Below are 25,970 nucleotides of genomic sequence, written 5' to 3'. Positions count from 1 at the left end.
ATCTTAGAGCGGCTTCTGCCGAAAGACGCCCGGGAGCGGCGCTTAGCTCCGGGGAGCATCGTACCTTCGCCTTTAGCGTCTTTTGTGGTCTACATGCTAGCAGAAAGCTTTTCCACTCTGTCTGGCAAGGAAAACCTGCGCGAGCACAGAAAACATCTCCCATCGTGTTCTGGACGTTGCACGGAGGTCTGCCAAGTGTTCGACAAGAAGAAAAGTTGTCCAAAACAGCTTCCAATCGAATATTCATGTGATTGGAAAAGTCAGGAAAGTGGTAATGTACTGCTGTCTATCAGTTGGCAAGCTGCGCACACAATCCCAGTGTTGTACAGCTTCCCTCATCACCTTTCCGATCATGCCGCTCTCTCCGGCTCCCGGAGCCGAAGAAGCGGCTTCTTCGCGCAAAGACGATTGTACCGCTCGCAGCGCTATCTTAGAGCGGCTTCTGCCGAAAGACGCCCGGGAGCGGCGCTTAGCTCCGGGGAGCATCGTACCTTCGCCTTTAGCGTCTTTTGTGGTCTACATGCTAGCAGAAAGCTTTTCCACTCTGTCTGGCAAGGAAAACCTGCGCGAGCACAGAAAACATCTCCCATCGTGTTCTGGACGTTGCACGGAGGTCTGCCAAGTGTTCGACAAGAAGAAAAGAAAAGTTGTCCAAAACCGCTTCTTATCGAATATTCATGTGATTGGAAAAGTCAGGAAAGTGGTAATGTACTGCTGTCCATCAGTTGGCAAGCTGCGCACACAATCCCAGTGTTGTACAGCTTCCTTCTTCACCTTTCCGATCATGCCGCTCTCTCCGGCTCCCGGAGCCGAAGAAGCGGCTTCTTCGCGCAAAGACGATTGTACCGCTCGCAGCGCTATCTTAGAGCGGCTTCTGCCGAAAGACGCCCGTGAGCGGCGCTTAGCTCCGGGGAGCATCGTACCTTCGCCTTTAGCGTCTTTTGTGGTCTACATGCTAGCAGAAAGCTTTTCCACTCTGTCTGGCAAGGAAAACCTGCGCGAGCACAGAAAACATCTCCAATCGCGTTCTGGACGTTGCACGGAGGTCTGCCAAGTGTTCGACAAGAAGAAAAGTTGTCCAAAACAGCTTCCAATCGAATATTCATGTGATTGGAAAAGTCAGGAAAGTGGTAATGTACTGCTGTCTATCAGTTGGCAAGCTGCGCACACAATCCCAGTGTTGTACAGCTTCCCTCATCACCTTTCCGATCATGCCGCTCTCTCCGGCTCCCGGAGCCGAAGAAGCGGCTTCTTCGCGCAAAGACGATTGTACCGCTCGCAGCGCTATCTTAGAGCGGCTTCTGCCGAAAGACGCCCGGGAGCGGCGCTTAGCTCCGGGGAGCATCGTACCTTCGCCTTTAGCGTCTTTTGTGGTCTACATGCTAGCAGAAAGCTTTTCCACTCTGTCTGGCAAGGAAAACCTGCGCAAGCACAGAAAACATCTCCCATCGTGTTCTGGACGTTGCACGGAGGTCTGCCATGTGTTTGGCATAAAGAAAAGGAAATCTGTCCAAAACCTCTTCTTATCGAATATTCATGTGATTGGAAAAGACAGGAAAGTGGTAATGTACTGTTTTCTATCAGTTGGCAAGCTGCGCACACAATCCCAGTGTTGTACAGCTTCCTTCTTCACCTTTGCGATGCTGCCGCTCTCTCCGGCTCCCGGAGCCGAAGAAGCGGCTTCTTCGCGCAAAGACGATTGTACCGCTCACTGTGCTCTCTTAGCGCCGCTTCTGCCGAAAGAAGCCCGGGAGCGGCGCTTAGCTGCGGAGAGCATCGTACTTCGTCTTTAACGTCTTTTGTGGTCTACATGCTAGCAGATAGCTTTTCCACTCTGTCTGGCAAGGAAAACCTGCGCGAGCACAGAAAACATCTCCCATCGTGTTCTGGACGTTGCACGGAGGTCTGCCAAGTGTTTGCCATAAAGAAAAGAAAATCTGTCCAAAACAGCTTCCAATCGAATATTCATGTGATTGGAAAAGTCAGGAAAGTGGTAATGTACTGTTTTCTATCAGTTGGCAAGCTGCGCACACAATCCCAGTGTTGTACAGCTTCCTTCTTCACCTTTCCGATCATGCCGCTCTCTCCGGCTCCCGGAGCCGAAGAAGCGGCTTCTTCGCGCAAAGGCGATTGTACCGCTCACAGTGCTCTCTTAGCGCGGCTTCTGCCGAAAGACGCCCGGGAGCGGCGCTTATCTCCGGGGAGCATCGTACCTTCATCTTTAGCGTCTTTTGTGGTCTACATGCTAGCAGAAAGCTTTTCCACTCTGTCTGGCAAGGAAAACCTGCGCGAGCACAGAAAACATCTCCCATCGTGTTCTGGACGTTGCACGGAGGTCTGCCATGTGTTTGGCATAAAGAAAAGAAAATCTGTCCAAAACCTCTTCTTATCGAATATTCATGTGATTGGAAAAGTCAGGAAAGTGGTAATGTACTGTTTTCTATCAGTTGGCAAGCTGCGCACACAATCCCAGTGTTGTACAGCTTCCTTCTTCACCTTTGCGATGCTGCCGCTCTCTCCGGCTCCCGGAGCCGAAGAAGCGGCTTCTTCGCGCAAAGACGATTGTACCGCTCACAGTGCTCTCTTAGCGCGGCTTCTGCCGAAAGACGCCCGGGAGCGGCGCTTAGCTCCGGGGAGCATCGTACCTTCGCCTTTAGCGTCTTTTGTGGTCTACATGCTAGCAGAAAGCTTTTCCACTCTGTCTGGCAAGGAAAACCTGCGCGAGCACAGAAAACATCTCCAATCGCGTTCTGGACGTTGCACGGAGGTCTGCCAAGTGTTCGACAAGAAGAAAAGAAAAGTTGTCCAAAACAGCTTCTTATCGAATATTCATGTGATTGGAAAAGTCAGGAAAGTGGTAATGTACTGTTTTCTATCAGTTGGCAAGCTGCGCATACAATCCCAGTGTTGTACACCTTCCTTCTTCACCTTTCCGATCATGCCGCTCTCTCCGGCTCCCGGAGCCGAAGAAGCGGCTTCTTCGCGCAAAGACGATTGTACCGCTCACAGTGCTCTCTTAGCGCGGCTTCTGCCGAAAGACGCCCGGGAGCGGCGCTTAGCTCCGGGGAGCATCGTACCTTCGCCTTTAGCGTCTTTTGTGGTCTACATGCTAGCAGAAAGCTTTTCCACTCTGTCTGGCAAGGAAAACCTGCGCGAGCACAGAAAACATCTCCCATCGTGTTCTGGACGTTGCACGGAGGTCTGCCAAGTGTTCGACAAGAAGAAAAGAAAAGTTGTCCAAAACAGCTTCCAATCGAATATTCATGTGATTGGAAAAGTCAGGAAAGTGGTAATGTACTGCTGTCCATCAGTTGGCAAGCTGCGCACACAATCCCAGTGTTGTACAGCTTCCTTCTTCACCTTTCCGATGCTGCCGCTCTCTCCGGCTCCCGGAGCCGAAGAAGCGGCTTCTTCGCGCAAAGACGATTGTACCGCTCACAGTGCTCTCTTAGCGCGGCTTCTGCCGAAAGACGCCCGGGAGCGGCGCTTAGCTCCGGGGAGCATCGTACCTTCGTCTTTAGCGTCTTTTGTGGTCTACATGCTAGCAGAAAGCTTTTCCACTCTGTCTGGCAAGGAAAACCTGCGCGAGCACAGAAAACATCTCCCATCGTGTCTGGACGTTGCACGGAGGTCTGCCAAGTGTTTGCCATAAAGAAAAGAAAATTTGTCCAAAACAGCTTCTTATCGAATATTCATGTGATTGGAAAAGTCAGGAAAGTGGTAATGTACTGCTGTCTATCAGTTGGAAATCTGCGCATACAATCCCAGTGTTGTACAGCTTCCTTCTTCACCTTTGCGATGCTGCCGCTCTCTCCGGCTCCCGGAGCCGAAGAAGCGGCTTCTTCGCGCAAAGACGATTGTACCGCTCACAGTGCTCTCTTAGCGCGGCTTCTGCCGAAAGACGCCCGGGAGCGGCGCTTAGCTCCGGGGAGCATCGTACCTTCGCCTTTAGCGTCTTTTATGGTCTACATCTTAGCAGAAAGCTTTTCCACTCTGTCTGGCAAGGAAAACCTGCGCGAGCACAGAAAACATCTCCCATCGTGTTCTGGACGTTGCAGGGAGGTCGGCCAAGTGTTTGCCATAAAGAAAAGAAAATCCGTCCAAAACAGCTTCTTATCGAATATTCATGTGATTGGAAAAGTCAGGAAAGTGGTAATGTACTGTTTTCTATCAGTTGGCAAGCTGCGCACACAATCCCAGTGTTGTACGGCTTCCTTATTCACCTTTCCGATGCTGCCGCTCTCTCCGGCTCCCGGAGCCGAAGAAGCGGCTTCTTCGCGCAAAGACGATTGTACCGCTCGCAGCGCTCTCTTAGCGCGGCTTCTGCCGAAAGAAGCCCGGGAGCGGCGCTTAGCTCCGGGGAACATCGTACCTTCGCCTTTAGCGTCTTTTGTGGTCTACATGCTAGCAGAAAGCTTTTCCACTCTGTCTGGCAAGGAAAACCTGCGCGAGCACAGAAAACATCTCCCATCGTGTTCTGGACGTTGCACAGAGGTCTGCCATGTGTTTGGCATAAAGAAAAGAAAATCTGTCCAAAACCTCTCCTTATCGAATATTCATGTGATTGGAAAAGTCAGGAAAGTGGTAATGTACTGTTTTCTATCAGTTGGTAAGCTGCGCACACAATCCCAGTGTTGTACAGCTTCCTTCTTCACCTTTCCGATCATGCCGCTCTCTCCGGCTCCCGGAGCCGAAGAAGCGGCTTCTTCGCGCAAAGACGATTGTACCGCTCGCAGCGCTATCTTAGAGCGGCTTCTGCCGAAAGACGCCCGGGAGCGGCGCTTAGCTCCGGGGAGCATCGTACCTTCGCCTTTAGCGTCTTTTGTGGTCTACATGCTAGCAGAAAGCTTTTCCACTCTGTCTGGCAAGGAAAACCTGCGCGAGCACAGAAAACATCTCCCATCGTGTTCTGGACGTTGCACGGAGGTCTGCCAAGTGTTCGACAAGAAGAAAAGTTGTCCAAAACAGCTTCCAATCGAATATTCATGTGATTGGAAAAGTCAGGAAAGTGGTAATGTACTGCTGTCTATCAGTTGGCAAGCTGCGCACACAATCCCAGTGTTGTACAGCTTCCCTCATCACCTTTCCGATCATGCCGCTCTCTCCGGCTCCCGGAGCCGAAGAAGCGGCTTCTTCGCGCAAAGACGATTGTACCGCTCGCAGCGCTATCTTAGAGCGGCTTCTGCCGAAAGACGCCCGGGAGCGGCGCTTAGCTCCGGGGAGCATCGTACCTTCGCCTTTAGCGTCTTTTGTGGTCTACATGCTAGCAGAAAGCTTTTCCACTCTGTCTGGCAAGGAAAACCTGCGCGAGCACAGAAAACATCTCCCATCGTGTTCTGGACGTTGCACGGAGGTCTGCCAAGTGTTTGCCATAAAGAAAAGAAAATCTGTCCAAAACAGCTTCCAATCGAATATTCATGTGATTGGAAAAGTCAGGAAAGTGGTAATGTACTGTTTTCTATCAGTTGGCAAGCTGCGCACACAATCCCAGTGTTGTACAGCTTCCTTCTTCACCTTTCCAATGCTGCCGCTCTCTCCGGCTCCCGGAGCCGAAGAAGCGGCTTCTTCGCGCAAAGGCGATTGTACCGCTCACAGTGCTCTCTTAGCGCGGCTTCTGCCGAAAGACGCCCGGGAGCGGCGCTTAGCTCCGGGGAGCATCGTACCTTCGTCTTTAGCGTCTTTTGTGGTCTACATGCTAGCAGAAAGCTTTTCCACTCTGTCTGGCAAGGAAAACCTGCGCGAGCACAGAAAACATCTCCCATCGTGTTCTGGACGTTGCACGGAGGTCTGCCATGTGTTTGGCATAAAGAAAAGGAAATCTGTCCAAAACCTCTTCTTATCGAATATTCATGTGATTGGAAAAGACAGGAAAGTGGTAATGTACTGTTTTCTATCAGTTGGCAAGCTGCGCACACAATCCCAGTGTTGTACAGCTTCCTTCTTCACCTTTGCGATGCTGCCGCTCTCTCCGGCTCCCGGAGCCGAAGAAGCGGCTTCTTCGCGCAAAGACGATTGTACCGCTCACAGTGCTCTCTTAGCGCCGCTTCTGCCGAAAGAAGCCCGGGAGCGGCGCTTAGCTGCGGAGAGCATCGTACCTTCGTCTTTAGCGTCTTTTGTGGTCTACATGCTAGCAGATAGCTTTTCCACTCTGTCTGGCAAGGAAAACCTGCGCGAGCACAGAAAACACCTCCCATCGTGTTCTGGACGTTGCACGGAGGTCTGCCAAGTGTTTGGCATAAAGAAAAGAAAATCTGTCCAAAACCTCTTCTTATCGAATATTCATGTGATTGGAAAAGTCAGGAAAGTGGTAATGTACTGTTTTCTATCAGTTGGCAAGCTGCGCACACAATCCCAGTGTTGTACAGCTTCCTTCTTCACCTTTCCGATCATGCCGCTCTCTCCGGCTCCCGGAGCCGAAGAAGCGGCTTCTTCGCGCAAAGACGATTGTACCGCTCACAGTGCTCTCTTAGCGCGGCTTCTGCCGAAAGACGCCCGGGAGCGGCGCTTAGCTCCGGGGAGCATCGTACCTTCGCCTTTAGCGTCTTTTGTGGTCTACATGCTAGCAGATAGCTTTTCCACTCTGTCTGGCAAGGAAAACCTGCGCGAGCACAGAAAACATCTCCAATCGCGTTCTGGACGTTGCACGGAGGTCTGCCAAGTGTTCGACAAGAAGAAAAGAAAAGTTGTCCAAAACAGCTTCCAATCGAATATTCATGTGATTGGAAAAGTCAGGAAAGTGGTAATGTACTGTTTTCTATCAGTTGGCAAGCTGCGCACACAATCCCAGTGTTGTACAGCTTCCTTCTTCACCTTTCCGATGCTGCCGCTCTCTCCGGCTCCCGGAGCCGAAGAAGCGGCTTCTTCGCGCAAAGACGATTGTACCGCTCACAGTGCTCTCTTAGCGCGGCTTCTGCCGAAAGACGCCCGGGAGCGGCGCTTAGCTCCGGGGAGCATCGTACCTTCGTCTTTAGCGTCTTTTGTGGTCTACATGCTAGCAGAAAGCTTTTCCACTCTGTCTGGCAAGGAAAACCTGCGCGAGCACAGAAAACATCTCCCATCGTGTTCTGGACGTTGCACGGAGGTCTGCCATGTGTTTGGCATAAAGAAAAGAAAATCTGTCCAAAACCTCTCCTTATCGAATATTCATGTGATTGGAAAAGTCAGGAAAGTGGTAATGTACTGTTTTCTATCAGTTGGCAAGCTGCGCACACAATCCCAGTGTTGTACAGCTTCCTTCTTCACCTTTGCGATGCTGCCGCTCTCTCCGGCTCCCGGAGCCGAAGAAGCGGCTTCTTCGCGCAAAGACGATTGTACCGCTCACTGTGCTCTCTTAGCGCCGCTTCTGCCGAAAGAAGCCCGGGAGCGGCGCTTAGCTGCGGAGAGCATCGTACCGTAGTCTTTAGCGTCTTTTGTGGTCTACATGCTAGCAGATAGCTTTTCCACTCTGTCTGGCAAGGAAAACCTGCGCGAGCACAGAAAACATCTCCCATCGTGTTCTGGACGTTGCACGGAGGTCGGCCAAGTGTTTGCCATAAAGAAAAGGAAATCCGTCCAAAACAGCTTCTTATCGAATATTCATGTGATTGGAAAAGTCAGGAAAGTGGTAATGTACTGTTTTCTATCAGTTGGCAAGCTGCGCACACAATCCCAGTGCAATACAGCTTCCTTCTTCACCTTTCCGATCATGCCGCTCTCTCCGGCTCCCGGAGCCGAAGAAGCGGCTTCTTCGCGCAAAGACGATTGTACCGCTCGCAGCGCTCTCTTAGCGCGGCTTCTGCCGAAAGAAGCCCGGGAGCGGCGCTTAGCTCCGGGGAGCATCGTACCTTCGCCTTTAGCGTCTTTTGTGGTCTACATGCTAGCAGAAAGCTTTTCCACTCTGTCTGGCAAGGAAAACCTGCGCGAGCACAGAAAACATCTCCCATCGTGTTCTGGACGTTGCACGGAGGTCTGCCAAGTGTTCGACAAGAAGAAAAGTTGTCCAAAACAGCTTCCAATCGAATATTCATGTGATTGGAAAAGTCAGGAAAGTGGTAATGTACTGCTGTCTATCAGTTGGCAAGCTGCGCACACAATCCCAGTGTTGTACAGCTTCCCTCATCACCTTTCCGATCATGCCGCTCTCTCCGGCTCCCGGAGCCGAAGAAGCGGCTTCTTCGCGCAAAGACGATTGTACCGCTCACAGTGCTCTCTTAGCGCGGCTTCTGCCGAAAGAAGCCCGGGAGCGGCGCATAGCTCCGGGGAGCATCGTATCTTCGCCTTTAGCGTCTTTTGTGGTCTACATCTTAGCAGAAAGCTTTTCCACTCTGTCTGGCAAGGAAAACCTGCGGGAGCACAGAAAACATCTCCCATCGTGTTCTGGACGTTGCACGGAGGTCTGCCAAGTGTTTGGCATAAAGAAAAGAAAATCTGTCCAAAACAGCTTCTTATCGAATATTCATGTGATTGGAAAAGTCAGGAAAGTGGTAATGTACTGTTTTCTATCAGTTGGCAAGCTGCGCACACAATCCCAGTGTTGTACAGCTTCCTTCTTCACCTTTCCGATCATGCCGCTCTCTCCGGCTCCCGGAGCCGAAGAAGCGGCTTCTTCGCGCAAAGACGATTGTACCGCTCGCAGCCCTATCTTAGAGCGGCTTCTGCCGAAAGACGCCCGGGAGCGGCGCTTAGCTCCGGGGAGCATCGTACCTTCGCCTTTAGCGTCTTTTGTGGTCTACATGCTAGCAGAAAGCTTTTCCACTCTGTCTGGCAAGGAAAACCTGCGCGAGCACAGAAAACATCTCCCATCGTGTTCTGGACGTTGCACGGAGGTCTGCCAAGTGTTCGACAAGAAGAAAAGTTGTCCAAAACAGCTTCCAATCGAATATTCATGTGATTGGAAAAGTCAGGAAAGTGGTAATGTACTGCTGTCTATCAGTTGGCAAGCTGCGCACACAATCCCAGTGTTGTACAGCTTCCCTCATCACCTTTCCGATCATGCCGCTCTCTCCGGCTCCCGGAGCCGAAGAAGCGGCTTCTTCGCGCAAAGACGATTGTACCGCTCGCAGCGCTATCTTAGAGCGGCTTCTGCCGAAAGACGCCCGGGAGCGGCGCTTAGCTCCGGGGAGCATCGTACCTTCGCCTTTAGCGTCTTTTGTGGTCTACATGCTAGCAGAAAGCTTTTCCACTCTGTCTGGCAAGGAAAACCTGCGCGAGCACAGAAAACATCTCCCATCGTGTTCTGGACGTTGCACAGAGGTCTGCCATGTGTTTGGCATAAAGAAAAGAAAATCTGTCCAAAACCTCTCCTTATCGAATATTCATGTGATTGGAAAAGTCAGGAAAGTGGTAATGTACTGCTGTCCATCAGTTGGCAAGCTGCGCACACAATCCCAGTGTTGTACAGCTTCCTTCTTCACCTTTCCGATCATGCCGCTCTCTCCGGCTCCCGGAGCCGAAGAAGCGGCTTCTTCGCGCAAAGACGATTGTACCGCTCGCAGCGCTATCTTAGAGCGGCTTCTGCCGAAAGACGCCCGTGAGCGGCGCTTAGCTCCGGGGAGCATCGTACCTTCGCCTTTAGCGTCTTTTGTGGTCTACATGCTAGCAGAAAGCTTTTCCACTCTGTCTGGCAAGGAAAACCTGCGCGAGCACAGAAAACATCTCCAATCGCGTTCTGGACGTTGCACGGAGGTCTGCCAAGTGTTCGACAAGAAGAAAAGTTGTCCAAAACAGCTTCCAATCGAATATTCATGTGATTGGAAAAGTCAGGAAAGTGGTAATGTACTGCTGTCTATCAGTTGGCAAGCTGCGCACACAATCCCAGTGTTGTACAGCTTCCCTCATCACCTTTCCGATCATGCCGCTCTCTCCGGCTCCCGGAGCCGAAGAAGCGGCTTCTTCGCGCAAAGACGATTGTACCGCTCGCAGCGCTATCTTAGAGCGGCTTCTGCCGAAAGACGCCCGGGAGCGGCGCTTAGCTCCGGGGAGCATCGTACCTTCGCCTTTAGCGTCTTTTGTGGTCTACATGCTAGCAGAAAGCTTTTCCACTCTGTCTGGCAAGGAAAACCTGCGCAAGCACAGAAAACATCTCCCATCGTGTTCTGGACGTTGCACGGAGGTCTGCCATGTGTTTGGCATAAAGAAAAGGAAATCTGTCCAAAACCTCTTCTTATCGAATATTCATGTGATTGGAAAAGACAGGAAAGTGGTAATGTACTGTTTTCTATCAGTTGGCAAGCTGCGCACACAATCCCAGTGTTGTACAGCTTCCTTCTTCACCTTTGCGATGCTGCCGCTCTCTCCGGCTCCCGGAGCCGAAGAAGCGGCTTCTTCGCGCAAAGACGATTGTACCGCTCACTGTGCTCTCTTAGCGCCGCTTCTGCCGAAAGAAGCCCGGGAGCGGCGCTTAGCTGCGGAGAGCATCGTACTTCGTCTTTAACGTCTTTTGTGGTCTACATGCTAGCAGATAGCTTTTCCACTCTGTCTGGCAAGGAAAACCTGCGCGAGCACAGAAAACATCTCCCATCGTGTTCTGGACGTTGCACGGAGGTCTGCCAAGTGTTTGCCATAAAGAAAAGAAAATCTGTCCAAAACAGCTTCCAATCGAATATTCATGTGATTGGAAAAGTCAGGAAAGTGGTAATGTACTGTTTTCTATCAGTTGGCAAGCTGCGCACACAATCCCAGTGTTGTACAGCTTCCTTCTTCACCTTTCCGATCATGCCGCTCTCTCCGGCTCCCGGAGCCGAAGAAGCGGCTTCTTCGCGCAAAGGCGATTGTACCGCTCACAGTGCTCTCTTAGCGCGGCTTCTGCCGAAAGACGCCCGGGAGCGGCGCTTATCTCCGGGGAGCATCGTACCTTCATCTTTAGCGTCTTTTGTGGTCTACATGCTAGCAGAAAGCTTTTCCACTCTGTCTGGCAAGGAAAACCTGCGCGAGCACAGAAAACATCTCCCATCGTGTTCTGGACGTTGCACGGAGGTCTGCCATGTGTTTGGCATAAAGAAAAGAAAATCTGTCCAAAACCTCTTCTTATCGAATATTCATGTGATTGGAAAAGTCAGGAAAGTGGTAATGTACTGTTTTCTATCAGTTGGCAAGCTGCGCACACAATCCCAGTGTTGTACAGCTTCCTTCTTCACCTTTGCGATGCTGCCGCTCTCTCCGGCTCCCGGAGCCGAAGAAGCGGCTTCTTCGCGCAAAGACGATTGTACCGCTCACAGTGCTCTCTTAGCGCGGCTTCTGCCGAAAGACGCCCGGGAGCGGCGCTTAGCTCCGGGGAGCATCGTACCTTCGCCTTTAGCGTCTTTTGTGGTCTACATGCTAGCAGAAAGCTTTTCCACTCTGTCTGGCAAGGAAAACCTGCGCGAGCACAGAAAACATCTCCAATCGCGTTCTGGACGTTGCACGGAGGTCTGCCAAGTGTTCGACAAGAAGAAAAGAAAAGTTGTCCAAAACAGCTTCTTATCGAATATTCATGTGATTGGAAAAGTCAGGAAAGTGGTAATGTACTGTTTTCTATCAGTTGGCAAGCTGCGCATACAATCCCAGTGTTGTACACCTTCCTTCTTCACCTTTCCGATCATGCCGCTCTCTCCGGCTCCCGGAGCCGAAGAAGCGGCTTCTTCGCGCAAAGACGATTGTACCGCTCACAGTGCTCTCTTAGCGCGGCTTCTGCCGAAAGACGCCCGGGAGCGGCGCTTAGCTCCGGGGAGCATCGTACCTTCGCCTTTAGCGTCTTTTGTGGTCTACATGCTAGCAGAAAGCTTTTCCACTCTGTCTGGCAAGGAAAACTTGCGCGAGCACAGAAAACATCTCCCATCGTGTTCTGGACGTTGCACGGAGGTCTGCCAAGTGTTCGACAAGAAGAAAAGAAAAGTTGTCCAAAACAGCTTCCAATCGAATATTCATGTGATTGGAAAAGTCAGGAAAGTGGTAATGTACTGCTGTCCATCAGTTGGCAAGCTGCGCACACAATCCCAGTGTTGTACAGCTTCCTTCTTCACCTTTCCGATGCTGCCGCTCTCTCCGGCTCCCGGAGCCGAAGAAGCGGCTTCTTCGCGCAAAGACGATTGTACCGCTCACAGTGCTCTCTTAGCGCGGCTTCTGCCGAAAGACGCCCGGGAGCGGCGCTTAGCTCCGGGGAGCATCGTACCTTCGTCTTTAGCGTCTTTTGTGGTCTACATGCTAGCAGAAAGCTTTTCCACTCTGTCTGGCAAGGAAAACCTGCGCGAGCACAGAAAACATCTCCCATCGTGTCTGGACGTTGCACGGAGGTCTGCCAAGTGTTTGCCATAAAGAAAAGAAAATTTGTCCAAAACAGCTTCTTATCGAATATTCATGTGATTGGAAAAGTCAGGAAAGTGGTAATGTACTGCTGTCTATCAGTTGGAAATCTGCGCATACAATCCCAGTGTTGTACAGCTTCCTTCTTCACCTTTGCGATGCTGCCGCTCTCTCCGGCTCCCGGAGCCGAAGAAGCGGCTTCTTCGCGCAAAGACGATTGTACCGCTCACAGTGCTCTCTTAGCGCGGCTTCTGCCGAAAGACGCCCGGGAGCGGCGCTTAGCTCCGGGGAGCATCGTACCTTCGCCTTTAGCGTCTTTTATGGTCTACATCTTAGCAGAAAGCTTTTCCACTCTGTCTGGCAAGGAAAACCTGCGCGAGCACAGAAAACATCTCCCATCGTGTTCTGGACGTTGCAGGGAGGTCGGCCAAGTGTTTGCCATAAAGAAAAGAAAATCCGTCCAAAACAGCTTCTTATCGAATATTCATGTGATTGGAAAAGTCAGGAAAGTGGTAATGTACTGTTTTCTATCAGTTGGCAAGCTGCGCACACAATCCCAGTGTTGTACGGCTTCCTTATTCACCTTTCCGATCATGCCGCTCTCTCCGGCTCCCGGAGCCGAAGAAGCGGCTTCTTCGCGCAAAGACGATTGTACCGCTCGCAGCGCTCTCTTAGCGCGGCTTCTGCCGAAAGAAGCCCGGGAGCGGCGCTTAGCTCCGGGGAACATCGTACCTTCGCCTTTAGCGTCTTTTGTGGTCTACATGCTAGCAGAAAGCTTTTCCACTCTGTCTGGCAAGGAAAACCTGCGCGAGCACAGAAAACATCTCCCATCGTGTTCTGGACGTTGCACAGAGGTCTGCCATGTGTTTGGCATAAAGAAAAGAAAATCTGTCCAAAACCTCTCCTTATCGAATATTCATGTGATTGGAAAAGTCAGGAAAGTGGTAATGTACTGTTTTCTATCAGTTGGTAAGCTGCGCACACAATCCCAGTGTTGTACAGCTTCCTTCTTCACCTTTCCGATCATGCCGCTCTCTCCGGCTCCCGGAGCCGAAGAAGCGGCTTCTTCGCGCAAAGACGATTGTACCGCTCGCAGCGCTATCTTAGAGCGGCTTCTGCCGAAAGACGCCCGGGAGCGGCGCTTAGCTCCGGGGAGCATCGTACCTTCGCCTTTAGCGTCTTTTGTGGTCTACATGCTAGCAGAAAGCTTTTCCACTCTGTCTGGCAAGGAAAACCTGCGCGAGCACAGAAAACATCTCCCATCGTGTTCTGGACGTTGCACGGAGGTCTGCCAAGTGTTCGACAAGAAGAAAAGTTGTCCAAAACAGCTTCCAATCGAATATTCATGTGATTGGAAAAGTCAGGAAAGTGGTAATGTACTGCTGTCTATCAGTTGGCAAGCTGCGCACACAATCCCAGTGTTGTACAGCTTCCCTCATCACCTTTCCGATCATGCCGCTCTCTCCGGCTCCCGGAGCCGAAGAAGCGGCTTCTTCGCGCAAAGACGATTGTACCGCTCGCAGCGCTATCTTAGAGCGGCTTCTGCCGAAAGACGCCCGGGAGCGGCGCTTAGCTCCGGGGAGCATCGTACCTTCGCCTTTAGCGTCTTTTGTGGTCTACATGCTAGCAGAAAGCTTTTCCACTCTGTCTGGCAAGGAAAACCTGCGCGAGCACAGAAAACATCTCCCATCGTGTTCTGGACGTTGCACGGAGGTCTGCCAAGTGTTTGCCATAAAGAAAAGAAAATCTGTCCAAAACAGCTTCCAATCGAATATTCATGTGATTGGAAAAGTCAGGAAAGTGGTAATGTACTGTTTTCTATCAGTTGGCAAGCTGCGCACACAATCCCAGTGTTGTACAGCTTCCTTCTTCACCTTTCCAATGCTGCCGCTCTCTCCGGCTCCCGGAGCCGAAGAAGCGGCTTCTTCGCGCAAAGGCGATTGTACCGCTCACAGTGCTCTCTTAGCGCGGCTTCTGCCGAAAGACGCCCGGGAGCGGCGCTTAGCTCCGGGGAGCATCGTACCTTCGTCTTTAGCGTCTTTTGTGGTCTACATGCTAGCAGAAAGCTTTTCCACTCTGTCTGGCAAGGAAAACCTGCGCGAGCACAGAAAACATCTCCCATCGTGTTCTGGACGTTGCACGGAGGTCTGCCATGTGTTTGGCATAAAGAAAAGGAAATCTGTCCAAAACCTCTTCTTATCGAATATTCATGTGATTGGAAAAGACAGGAAAGTGGTAATGTACTGTTTTCTATCAGTTGGCAAGCTGCGCACACAATCCCAGTGTTGTACAGCTTCCTTCTTCACCTTTGCGATGCTGCCGCTCTCTCCGGCTCCCGGAGCCGAAGAAGCGGCTTCTTCGCGCAAAGACGATTGTACCGCTCACAGTGCTCTCTTAGCGCCGCTTCTGCCGAAAGAAGCCCGGGAGCGGCGCTTAGCTGCGGAGAGCATCGTACCTTCGTCTTTAGCGTCTTTTGTGGTCTACATGCTAGCAGATAGCTTTTCCACTCTGTCTGGCAAGGAAAACCTGCGCGAGCACAGAAAACACCTCCCATCGTGTTCTGGACGTTGCACGGAGGTCTGCCAAGTGTTTGGCATAAAGAAAAGAAAATCCGTCCAAAACAGCTTCTTATCGAATATTCATGTGATTGGAAAAGTCAGGAAAGTGGTAATGTACTGTTTTCTATCAGTTGGCAAGCTGCGCACACAATCCCAGTGTTGTACAGCTTCCTTCTTCACCTTTCCGATCATGCCGCTCTCTCCGGCTCCCGGAGCCGAAGAAGCGGCTTCTTCGCGCAAAGGCGATTGTACCGCTCACAGTGCTCTCTTAGCGCGGCTTCTGCCGAAAGACGCCCGGGAGCGGCGCTTAGCTCCGGGGAGCATCGTACCTTCATCTTTAGCGTCTTTTGTGGTCTACATACTAGCAGAAAGCTTTTCCACTCTGTCTGGCAAGGAAAACCTGCGCGAGCACAGAAAACATCTCCCATCGTGTTCTGGACGTTGCACGGAGGTCTGCCATGTGTTTGGCATAAAGAAAAGAAAATCTGTCCAAAACCTCTTCTTATCGAATATTCATGTGATTGGAAAAGTCAGGAAAGTGGTAATGTACTGTTTTCTATCAGTTGGCAAGCTGCGCACACAATCCCAGTGTTGTACAGCTTCCTTCTTCACCTTTGCGATGCTGCCGCTCTCTCCGGCTCCCGGAGCCGAAGAAGCGGCTTCTTCGCGCAAAGACGATTGTACCGCTCACAGTGCTCTCTTAGCGCGGCTTCTGCCGAAAGACGCCCGGGAGCGGCGCTTAGCTCCGGGGAGCATCGTACCTTCGCCTTTAGCGTCTTTTGTGGTCTACATGCTAGCAGAAAGCTTTTCCACTCTGTCTGGCAAGGAAAACCTGCGCGAGCACAGAAAACATCTCCAATCGCGTTCTGGACGTTGCACGGAGGTCTGCCAAGTGTTCGACAAGAAGAAAAGAAAAGTTGTCCAAAACAGCTTCCAATCGAATATTCATGTGATTGGAAAAGTCAGGAAAGTGGTAATGTACTGTTTTCTATCAGTTGGCAAGCTGCGCACACAATCCCAGTGTTGTACAGCTTCCTTCTTCACCTTTCCGATGCTGCCGCTCTCTCCGGCTCCCGGAGCCGAAGAAGCGGCTTCTTCGCGCAAAGACGATTGTACCGCTCACAGTGCTCTCTTAGCGCGGCTTCTGCCGAAAGACGCCCGGGAGCGGCGCTTAGCTCCGGGGAGCATCGTACCTTCGTCTTTAGCGTCTTTTGTGGTCTACATGCTAGCAGAAAGCTTTTCCACTCTGTCTGGCAAGGAAAACCTGCGCGAGCACAGAAAACATCTCCCATCGTGTTCTGGACGTTGCACGGAGGTCTGCCATGTGTTTGGCATAAAGAAAAGAAAATCTGTCCAAAACCTCTCCTTATCGAATATTCATGTGATTGGAAAAGTCAGGAAAGTGGTAATGTACTGTTTTCTATCAGTTGGCAAGCTGCGCACACAATCCCAGTGTTGTACAGCTTCCTTCTTCACCTTTGCGATGCTGCCGCTCTCTCCGGCTCCCGGAGCCGAAGAAGCGGCTTCTTCGCGCAAAGACGATTGTACCGCTCACTGTGCTCTCTTAGCGCCGCTTCTGCCGAAAGAAGCCCGGGAGCGGCGCTTAGCTGCGGAGAGCATCGTACCGTAGTCTTTAGCGTCTTTTGTGGTCTACATGCTAGCAGATAGCTTTTCCACTCTGTCTGGCAAGGAAAACCTGCGCGAGCACAGAAAACATCTCCCATCGTGTTCTGGACGTTGCACGGAGGTCGGCCAAGTGTTTGCCATAAAGAAAAGGAAATCCGTCCAAAACAGCTTCTTATCGAATATTCATGTGATTGGAAAAGTCAGGAAAGTGGTAATGTACTGTTTTCTATCAGTTGGCAAGCTGCGCACACAATCCCAGTGTTGTACAGCTTCCTTCTTCACCTTTCCGATCATGCCGCTCTCTCCGGCTCCCGGAGCCGAAGAAGCGGCTTCTTCGCGCAAAGACGATTGTACCGCTCGCAGCGCTCTCTTAGCGCGGCTTCTGCCGAAAGAAGCCCGGGAGCGGCGCTTAGCTCCGGGGAGCATCGTACCTTCGCCTTTAGCGTCTTTTGTGGTCTACATGCTAGCAGAAAGCTTTTCCACTCTGTCTGGCAAGGAAAACCTGCGCGAGCACAGAAAACATCTCCCATCGTGTTCTGGACGTTGCACGGAGGTCTGCCAAGTGTTCGACAAGAAGAAAAGTTGTCCAAAACAGCTTCCAATCGAATATTCATGTGATTGGAAAAGTCAGGAAAGTGGTAATGTACTGCTGTCTATCAGTTGGCAAGCTGCGCACACAATCCCAGTGTTGTACAGCTTCCCTCATCACCTTTCCGATCATGCCGCTCTCTCCGGCTCCCGGAGCCGAAGAAGCGGCTTCTTCGCGCAAAGACGATTGTACCGCTCACAGTGCTCTCTTAGCGCGGCTTCTGCCGAAAGACGCCCGGGAGCGGCGCATAGCTCCGGGGAGCATCGTATCTTCGCCTTTAGCGTCTTTTGTGGTCTACATCTTAGCAGAAAGCTTTTCCACTCTGTCTGGCAAGGAAAACCTGCGGGAGCACAGAAAACATCTCCCATCGTGTTCTGGACGTTGCACGGAGGTCTGCCAAGTGTTCGACAAGAAGAAAAGAAAAGTTGTCCAAAACAGCTTCCAATCGAATATTCATGTGATTGGAAACGTCAGGAAAGTGGTAATGTACTGTTTTCTATCAGTTGGCAAGCTGCGCACACAATCCCAGTGTTGTACAGCTTCCTTCTTCACCTTTCCGATCATGCCGCTCTCTCCGGCTCCCGGAGCCGAAGAAGCGGCTTCTTCGTGCAAAGACGATTGTACCGCTCACAGTGCTCTCTTAGCGCGGCTTCTGCCGAAAGAAGCCCGGGAGCGGCGCTTAGCTCCGGGGAGCATCGTACCTTCGCCTTTAGCGTCTTTTGTGGTCTACATGCTAGCAGATAGCTTTTCCACTCTGTCTGGCAAGGAAAACCTGCGCGAGCACAGAAAACATCTCCCATCGTGTTCTGGACGTTGCACGGAGGTCTGCCAAGTGTTCGACAAGAAGAAAAGAAAAGTTGTCCAAAACAAATTCCAATCGAATATTCATGTGATTGGAAAAGTCAGGAAAGTGGTAATGTACTGTTTTCTATCAGTTGGCAAGCTGCGCACACAATCCCAGTGTTGTACAGCTTCCTTCTTCACCTTTCCGATCATGCCGCTCTCTCCGGCTCCCGGAGCCGAAGAAGCGGCTTCTTCGCGCAAAGACGATTGTACCGCTCACTGTGCTCTCTTAGCGCCGCTTCTGCCGAAAGAAGCCCGGGAGCGGCGCTTAGCTGCGGAGAGCATCGTACCTTCGTCTTTAGCGTCTTTTGTGGTCTACATGCTAGCAGATAGCTTTTCCACTCTGTCTGGCAAGGAAAACCTGCGCGAGCACAGAAAACATCTCCCATCGTGTTCTGGACGTTGCACGGAGGTCTGCCAAGTGTTTGGCATAAAGAAAAGAAAATCTGTCCAAAACAGCTTCCAATCGAATATTCATGTGATTGGAAAAGTCAGGAAAGTGGTAATGTACTGTTTTCTATCAATTGGCAAGCTGTGCACCCAATCCCAGTGTTGTACACCTTCCTTCTTCACCTTTCCGATCATGCCGCTCTCTACGGCTCCCGGAGCCGAAGAAGCGGCTTCTTCGCGCAAAGACGATTGTACCGCTCACAGTGCTCTCTTAGCGCGGCTTCTGCCGAAAGAAGCCCGGGAGCGGCGCTTAGCTCCGGGGAGCATCGTACCTTCGCCTTTAGCGTCTTTTGTGGTCTACATGCTAGCAGAAAGCTTTTCCACTCTGTCTGGCAAGGAAAACCTGCGCGAGCACAGAAAACATCTCCCATCGTGTTCTGGACGTTGCACGGAGGTCTGCCAAGTGTTCGACAAGAAGAAAAGAAAAGTTGTCCAAAACAGCTTCCAATCGAATATTCATGTGATTGGAAAAGTCAGGAAAGTGGTAATGTACTGTTTTCTATCAGTTGGCAAGCTGCGCACACAATCCCAGTGTTGTACAGCTTCCTTCTTCACCTTTCCGATGCTGCCGCTCTCTCCGGCTCCCGGAGCCGAAGAAGCGGCTTCTTCGCGCAAAGACGATTGTACCGCTCACAGTGCTCTCTTAGCGCGGCTTCTGCCGAAAGAAGCCCGGGAGCGGCGCTTAGCTCCGGGGAGCATCGTACCTTCGCCTTTAGCGTCTTTTGTGGTCTACATGCTAGCAGATAGCTTTTCCACTCTGTCTGGCAAGGAAAACCTGCGCGAGCACAGAAAACATCTCCCATCGTGTTCTGGACGTTGCACGGAGGTCTGCCAAGTGTTCGACAAGAAGAAAAGAAAAGTTGTCCAAAACAAATTCCAATCGAATATTCATGTGATTGGAAAAGTCAGGAAAGTGGTAATGTACTGTTTTCTATCAGTTGGCAAGCTGCGCACACAATCCCAGTGTTGTACAGCTTCCTTCTTCACCTTTCCGATCATGCCGCTCTCTCCGGCTCCCGGAGCCGAAGAAGCGGCTTCTTCGCGCAAAGACGATTGTACCGCTCACTGTGCTCTCTTAGCGCCGCTTCTGCCGAAAGAAGCCCGGGAGCGGCGCTTAGCTGCGGAGAGCATCGTACCTTCGTCTTTAGCGTCTTTTGTGGTCTACATGCTAGCAGATAGCTTTTCCACTCTGTCTGGCAAGGAAAACCTGCGCGAGCACAGAAAACATCTCCCATCGTGTTCTGGACGTTGCACGGAGGTCTGCCAAGTGTTTGGCATAAAGAAAAGAAAATCTGTCCAAAACAGCTTCCAATCGAATATTCATGTGATTGGAAAAGTCAGGAAAGTGGTAATGTACTGTTTTCTATCAATTGGCAAGCTGCGCATACAATCCCAGTGTTGTACACCTTCCTTCTTCACCTTTCCGATCATGCCGCTCTCTCCGGCTCCCGGAGCCGAAGAAGCGGCTTCTTCGCGCAAAGACGATTGTACCGCTCACAGTGCTCTCTTAGCGCGGCTTCTGCCGAAAGACGCCCGGGAGCGGCGCTTAGCTCCGGGGAGCATCGTACCTTCGCCTTTAGCGTCTTTTGTGGTCTACATCTTAGCAGAAAGCTTTTCCACTCTGTCTGGCAAGGAAAACCTGCGCGAGCACAGAAAACATCTCCCATCGTGTTCTGGACGTTGCACGGAGGTCTGCCAAGTGTTCGACAAGAAGAAAAGAAAAGTGGTCCAAAACAGCTTCCAATCGAATATTCATGTGATTGGAAAAGTCAGGAAAGTGGTAATGTACTGTTTTCTATCAGTTGGCAAGTTGCGCACACAATCCCAGTGTTGTACAGCTTCCTTCTTCACCTTTCCGATGCTGCCGCTCTCTCCGGCTCCCGGAGCCGAAGAAGCGGCTTCTTCGCGCAAAGACGATTGTACCGCTCACAGTGCTCTCTTAGCGCCGCTTCTGCCGAAAGAAGCCCGGGAGCGGCGCTTAGCTGCGCAGAGCATCGTACCTTCGTCTTTAGCGTCTTTTGTGGTCTACATACTAGCAGATAGCTTTTCCACTCTGTCTGGCAAGGAAAACCTGCGCGAGCACAGAAAACATCTCCCATCGTGTTCTGGACGTTGCACGGAGGTCTGCCATGTGTTTGGCATAAAGAAAAGAAAATCTGTCCAAAACCTCTTCTTATCGAATATTCATGTGATTGGAAAAGTCAGGAAAGTGGTAATGTACTGTTTTCTATCAGTTGGCAAGCTGCGCACACAATCCCAGTGTTGTACAGCTTCCTTCTTCACCTTTCCGATCATGCCGCTCTCTCCGGCTCCCGGAGCCGAAGAAGCGGCTTCTTCGCGCAAAGACGATTGTACCGCTCACAGTGCTCTCTTAGCGCCGCTTCTGCCGAAAGACGCCCGGGAGCGGCGCTTAGCTCCGGGGAGCATCGTACCTTCGCCTTTAGCGTCTTTTGTGGTCTACATGCTAGCAGAAAGCTTTTCCACTCTGTCTGGCAAGGAAAACCTGCGCGAGCACAGAAAACATCTCCAATCGCGTTCTGGACGTTGCACGGAGGTCTGCCAAGTGTTCGACAAGAAGAAAAGAAAAGTTGTCCAAAACAGCTTCCAATCGAATATTCATGTGATTGGAAAAGTCAGGAAAGTGGTAATGTACTGTTTTCTATCAGTTGGCAAGCTGCGCACACAATCCCAGTGTTGTACAGCTTCCTTCTTCACCTTTCCGATCATGCCGCTCTCTCCGGCTCCCGGAGCCGAAGAAGCGGCTTCTTCGCGCAAAGACGATTGTACCGCTCACAGTGCTCTCTTAGCGCGGCTTCTGCCGAAAGACGCCCGGGAGCGGCGCTTAGCTGCGGAGAGCATCGTACCTTCGTCTTTAGCGTCTTTTGTGGTCTACATGCTAGCAGAAAGCTTTTCCACTCTGTCTGGCAAGGAAAACCTGCGCGAGCACAGAAAACATCTCCCATCGTGTTCTGGACGTTGCACGGAGGTCTGCCATGTGTTTGGCATAAAGAAAAGAAAATCTGTCCAAAACCTCTCCTTATCGAATATTCATGTGATTGGAAAAGTCAGGAAAGTGGTAATGTACTGTTTTCTATCAGTTGGCAAGCTGCGCACACAATCCCAGTGTTGTACAGCTTCCTTCTTCACCTTTGCGATGCTGCCGCTCTCTCCGGCTCCCGGAGCCGAAGAAGCGGCTTCTTCGCGCAAAGACGATTGTACCGCTCACTGTGCTCTCTTAGCGCCGCTTCTGCCGAAAGAAGCCCGGGAGCGGCGCTTAGCTGCGGAGAGCATCGTACCGTAGTCTTTAGCGTCTTTTGTGGTCTACATGCTAGCAGATAGCTTTTCCACTCTGTCTGGCAAGGAAAACCTGCGCGAGCACAGAAAACATCTCCCATCGTGTTCTGGACGTTGCACGGAGGTCTGCCAAGTGTTTGCCATAAAGAAAAGAAAATCTGTCCAAAACAGCTTCTTATCGAATATTCATGTGATTGGAAAAGTCAGGAAAGTGGTAATGTACTGCTGTCTATCAGTTGGAAATCTGCGCATACAATCCCAGTGTTGTACAGCTTCCTTCTTCACCTTTCCGATGCTGCCGCTCTCTCCGGCTCCCGGAGCCGAAGAAGCGGCTTCTTCGCGCAAAGACGATTGTACCGCTCACAGTGCTCTCTTAGCGCGGCTTCTGCCGAAAGACGCCCGGGAGCGGCGCTTAGCTCCGGGGAGCATCGTACCTTCGCCTTTAGCGTCTTTTATGGTCTACATCTTAGCAGAAAGCTTTTCCACTCTGTCTGGCAAGGAAAACCTGCGCGAGCACAGAAAACATCTCCCATCGTGTTCTGGACGTTGCACGGAGGTCGGCCAAGTGTTTGCCATAAAGAAAAGAAAATCCGTCCAAAACAGTTTCTTATCGAATATTCATGTGATTGGAAAAGTCAGGAAAGTGGTAATGTACTGTTTTCTATCAGTTGGCAAGCTGCGCACACAATCCCAGTGTTGTACGGCTTCCTTATTCACCTTTCCGATGCTGCCGCTCTCTCCGGCTCCCGGAGCCGAAGAAGCGGCTTCTTCGCGCAAAGACGATTGTACCGCTCGCAGCGCTCTCTTAGCGCGGCTTCTGCCGAAAGAAGCCCGGGAGCGGCGCTTAGCTCCGGGGAGCATCGTACCTTCGCCTTTAGCGTCTTTTGTGGTCTACATGCTAGCAGAAAGCTTTTCCACTCTGTCTGGCAAGGAAAACCTGCGCGAGCACAGAAAACATCTCCCATCGTGTTCTGGACGTTGCACGGAGGTCTGCCAAGTGTTCGACAAGAAGAAAAGTTGTCCAAAACAGCTTCCAATCGAATATTCATGTGATTGGAAAAGTCAGGAAAGTGGTAATGTACTGCTGTCTATCAGTTGGCAAGCTGCGCACACAATCCCAGTGTTGTACAGCTTCCCTCATCACCTTTCCGATCATGCCGCTCTCTCCGGCTCCCGGAGCCGAAGAAGCGGCTTCTTCGCGCAAAGACGATTGTACCGCTCACAGTGCTCTCTTAGCGCGGCTTCTGCCGAAAGAAGCCCGGGAGCGGCGCATAGCTCCGGGGAGCATCGTATCTTCGCCTTTAGCGTCTTTTGTGGTCTACATGCTAGCAGAAAGCTTTTCCACTCTGTCTGGCAAGGAAAACCTGCGGGAGCACAGAAAACATCTCCCATCGTGTTCTGGACGTTGCACGGAGGTCTGCCAAGTGTTCGACAAGAAGAAAAGAAAAGTTGTCCAAAACAGCTTCCAATCGAATATTCATGTGATTGGAAAAGTCAGGAAAGTGGTAATGTACTGTTTTCTATCAGTTGGCAAGCTGCGCACACAATCCCAGTGTTGTACAGCTTCCTTCTTCACCTTTCCGATCATGCCGCTCTCTCCGGCTCCCGGAGCCGAAGAAGCGGCTTCTTCGCGCAAAGACGATTGTACCGCTCACAGTGCTCTCTTAGCGCGGCTTCTGCCGAAAGAAGCCCGGGAGCGGCGCTTAGCTCCGGGGAGCATCGTACCTTCGCCTTTAGCGTCTTTTGTGGTCTACATGCTAGCAGATAGCTTTTCCACTCTGTCTGGCAAGGAAAACCTGCGCGAGCACAGAAAACATCTCCCATCGTGTTCTGGACGTTGCACGGAGGTCTGCCAAGTGTTCGACAAGAAGAAAAGAAAAGTTGTCCAAAACAAATTCCAATCGAATATTCATGTGATTGGAAAAGTCAGGAAAGTGGTAATGTACTGTTTTCTATCAGTTGGCAAGCTGCGCACACAATCCCAGTGTTGTACAGCTTCCTTCTTCACCTTTCCGATCATGCCGCTCTCTCCGGCTCCCGGAGCCGAAGAAGCGGCTTCTTCGCGCAAAGACGATTGTACCGCTCACAGTGCTCTCTTAGCGCGGCTTCTGCCGAAAGAAGCCCGGGAGCGGCGCTTAGCTGCGGAGAGCATCGTACCTTCGTCTTTAGCGTCTTTTGTGGTCTACATGCTAGCAGATAGCTTTTCCACTCTGTCTGGCAAGGAAAACCTGCGCGAGCACAGAAAACATCTCCCATCGTGTTCTGGACGTTGCACGGAGGTCTGCCAAGTGTTTGCCATAAAGAAAAGAAAATCTGTCCAAAACAGCTTCTTATCGAATATTCATGTGATTGGAAAAGTCAGGAAAGTGGTAATGTACTGCTGTCTATCAGTTGGAAATCTGCGCATACAATCCCAGTGTTGTACAGCTTCCTTCTTCACCTTTCCGATGCTGCCGCTCTCTCCGGCTCCCGGAGCCGAAGAAGCGGCTTCTTCGCGCAAAGACGATTGTACCGCTCACAGTGCTCTCTTAGCGCGGCTTCTGCCGAAAGACGCCCGGGAGCGGCGCTTAGCTCCGGGGAGCATCGTACCTTCGCCTTTAGCGTCTTTTATGGTCTACATCTTAGCAGAAAGCTTTTCCACTCTGTCTGGCAAGGAAAACCTGCGCGAGCACAGAAAACATCTCCCATCGTGTTCTGGACGTTGCACGGAGGTCTGCCAAGTGTTCGACAAGAAGAAAAGTTGTCCAAAACAGCTTCCAATCGAATATTCATGTGATTGGAAAAGTCAGGAAAGTGGTAATGTACTGCTGTCTATCAGTTGGCAAGCTGCGCACACAATCCCAGTGTTGTACAGCTTCCCTCATCACCTTTCCGATCATGCCGCTCTCTCCGGCTCCCGGAGCCGAAGAAGCGGCTTCTTCGCGCAAAGACGATTGTACCGCTCACAGTGCTCTCTTAGCGCGGCTTCTGCCGAAAGAAGCCCGGGAGCGGCGCATAGCTCCGGGGAGCATCGTATCTTCGCCTTTAGCGTCTTTTGTGGTCTACATCTTAGCAGAAAGCTTTTCCACTCTGTCTGGCAAGGAAAACCTGCGGGAGCACAGAAAACATCTCCCATCGTGTTCTGGACGTTGCACGGAGGTCTGCCAAGTGTTCGACAAGAAGAAAAGAAAAGTTGTCCAAAACAGCTTCCAATCGAATATTCATGTGATTGGAAAAGTCAGGAAAGTGGTAATGTACTGTTTTCTATCAGTTGGCAAGCTGCGCACACAATCCCAGTGTTGTACAGCTTCCTTCTTCACCTTTCCGATCATGCCGCTCTCTCCGGCTCCCGGAGCCGAAGAAGCGGCTTCTTCGCGCAAAGACGATTGTACCGCTCACAGTGCTCTCTTAGCGCGGCTTCTGCCGAAAGAAGCCCGGGAGCGGCGCTTAGCTCCGGGGAGCATCGTACCTTCGCCTTTAGCGTCTTTTGTGGTCTACATGCTAGCAGATAGCTTTTCCACTCTGTCTGGCAAGGAAAACCTGCGCGAGCACAGAAAACATCTCCCATCGTGTTCTGGACGTTGCACGGAGGTCTGCCAAGTGTTCGACAAGAAGAAAAGAAAAGTTGTCCAAAACAAATTCCAATCGAATATTCATGTGATTGGAAAAGTCAGGAAAGTGGTAATGTACTGTTTTCTATCAGTTGGCAAGCTGCGCACACAATCCCAGTGTTGTACAGCTTCCTTCTTCACCTTTCCGATCATGCCGCTCTCTCCGGCTCCCGGAGCCGAAGAAGCGGCTTCTTCGCGCAAAGACGATTGTACCGCTCACTGTGCTCTCTTAGCGCCGCTTCTGCCGAAAGAAGCCCGGGAGCGGCGCTTAGCTGCGGAGAGCATCGTACCTTCGTCTTTAGCGTCTTTTGTGGTCTACATGCTAGCAGATAGCTTTTCCACTCTGTCTGGCAAGGAAAACCTGCGCGAGCACAGAAAACATCTCCCATCGTGTTCTGGACGTTGCACGAAGGTCTGCCAAGTGTTTGGCATAAAGAAAAGAAAATCTGTCCAAAACAGCTTCCAATCGAATATTCATGTGATTGGAAAAGTCAGGAAAGTGGTAATGTACTGTTTTCTATCAATTGGCAAGCTGTGCACCCAATCCCAGTGTTGTACACCTTCCTTCTTCACCTTTCCGATCATGCCGCTCTCTCCGGCTCCCGGAGCCGAAGAAGCGGCTTCTTCGCGCAAAGACGATTGTACCGCTCACAGTGCTCTCTTAGCGCGGCTTCTGCCGAAAGAAGCCCGGGAGCGGCGCTTAGCTCCGGAGAGCATCGTACCTTAGTCTTTAGCGTCTTTTGTGGTCTACATGCTAGCAGA

The sequence above is a fragment of the Ammospiza caudacuta genome, chromosome 7 (assembly GCF_027887145.1).
Source record: "Ammospiza caudacuta isolate bAmmCau1 chromosome 7, bAmmCau1.pri, whole genome shotgun sequence".
Taxonomy (NCBI): domain Eukaryota; kingdom Metazoa; phylum Chordata; class Aves; order Passeriformes; family Passerellidae; genus Ammospiza; species Ammospiza caudacuta.
Note: the sequence above shows the minus strand (reverse complement) of the source record.